Source organism: Pelobates fuscus, chromosome 10 (assembly GCF_036172605.1).
Source record: "Pelobates fuscus isolate aPelFus1 chromosome 10, aPelFus1.pri, whole genome shotgun sequence".
Classification (NCBI taxonomy): Eukaryota; Metazoa; Chordata; class Amphibia; order Anura; family Pelobatidae; genus Pelobates; species Pelobates fuscus.
In genome coordinates, this window is record NC_086326.1 from 112,991,141 (window position 1) to 112,993,162 (window position 2,022).

The 2,022-nt window shown below is 35.3% G+C and overlaps 1 long non-coding RNA gene across 1 annotated transcript; it reads left to right on the forward strand.

The window, feature by feature from the left end:
- The first annotated feature begins 416 nt into the window (after positions 1 to 416).
- On the forward strand, positions 417 to 971 carry LOC134575079 (uncharacterized). The gene is made up of 3 exons (XR_010085569.1): positions 417 to 522; positions 601 to 709; positions 905 to 971. It is a non-coding gene; the product is annotated as an uncharacterized LOC134575079 (long non-coding RNA).
- The last annotated feature ends 1,051 nt before the right edge of the window (positions 972 to 2,022 follow it).

Sequence of the window (2,022 nt, forward strand, 5' to 3'; positions counted from 1 at the left end):
ACAAAATGTTTCATTTGTTTTGCATTTGTCTGTATTTTTTTAATAATAAATAAGCATGTGTATATATATATATATATATATATATATATATATATATATATGTGTTACATCAAATGAAAGCCCTTTCTGTCCTTTAAAAAACGGTATATAATATGCGTCGGTGCAATAAATTAGTCAAATGCAAATTGCAGTTGAACGCAAACAGCAAAAAATGCAAAAAATGCCGTTGTCATCATGTCCAAGAAGGTCGTTGTGCTAATGGATCCAATGGCAAATGAAAACCGCTATGTTTCAAAAGTGCAACACAACTTGCAGTAAGGGTGCCTCTGAAAACCGTTTTAACTTCACATAAGCTTTAATAAACAAGTGATTCCTATTTTTTTTATTTTTAAATCTAACTTTTGTCATAGTATCTTCTTGCGGATGAACAAGCCGGATGAACAGCCAGATCAATGGAAAACTTGGATAATGTACCACAACAACCAGCAGGATTCCACTAGCTGTGGAGTTTTAATTTTGATGGTAAAAGGTTTTCTAACATAGTAAAAGCCACTCAACAAATGCGATCTGCATTTACAAATGTGAATTATTATTTTACAGTTTGCCAAGGAGTTCCTACGGACACGAACAATCAGTGAAGTGAAGACCTCTCCGGAATATATAAGGGATGCACGACTGGAAAAAGCTTGTGCCTTACTCCAGTATAAAGGTCGGATCTATCACACAATGTATGAAAGCTTTGTCTCGGAAAATTGTGTTCAGAATCCAAATTCCCACAGATTAAATCATTGTGCCGGAAACGTATGTTATTATTAATTCAATCAGAAAATACATATTTGTTTACATTGTAACATGCTGCACCATAATATAACGTAACTATTTTTTTTTTCAATTATTTTTGTAGATGCTGTAGGAGTCCCTTCAGGATGTAGCCCCTTATTCAATAGATCTAAACGCATGCAATAAGGTTAGTATACTGTATACTTGCTACTGACTCTTGTGGCTACAGTTATTCACTCAAACAATTATTTTTTATTTTTTTGTTTTCCTTGTTTGACAACTCTGAGCTGTGGAATACGAGGAAGATGAAGGGCTCCATGTTTGCTACTCATGAAGAAGGTAGAGTATTGAACCTAAAGTTGCTAATTTTCGTGATTGCATAGAATTCATTGTTAATCTCCTCCTCTGCCTTTTTAATATGTATTCCCTCTTACTTTTACAATACTTTTCCTGTACTTGCCTCTCTCTCTCGTGCTTACAGTTAATCACTCTAATCATTCATTTTTTATTCTTTTTTTCTTGATTGACAACTCTGAGCACCATCTTGAGGGAGATGAAGGGTACCATGTTTGGTTCCAGTGTCAGAGAGGCCACCATGATGAACCTCAACCTGCTGAAACAGAAAACTTCCTCTACACTTGGCTCCTTCATAACACATGCTGCAGATATGACGTAACCTTCATTTTCCTGTGATTAAGAATGGTGGGCCACCACCTGAGAGATCATGACATTATACCGATATTGCTTTCCCCATGCCATACAGTTTTTATTTTACAGGTGCTTAAACTTTCTCCATGTTCTGTGGTTACCATAGTCTGTCTTTGCAAGGCAGGTTTTTCTGTTACCCTTTTTAATTTTTTTTTTTAATATAGATGTAAACTCTAAACTCCACATTACCGTATAAGAAATAAAGTATATTGCAGAAACCTTGACATGTAGATTGTGTTTCATCAGTGCAATTCTATAGCGTGGGTGATGAAATGGACACATGAGATGGTGGATTTCAGAGTCAAAAATAAACAAACCTCAGTTTCGAACACAGATTTGAGTTCCTTTTTGTCGCTCGCGTTTTTTTTTTGTTTTTGGGTGGATACTATATAAATTTATAACAGGGTAAAGACTCTTTGCTTTAATGGAAAACTATAGTGCTGTAAATATCAAACTGTATTGCTAACACTATACTTTACTCTGCACCCTTATTGTCAGTTACCTGATTGCTGGTTCAGGCTCCGCCAACATCAG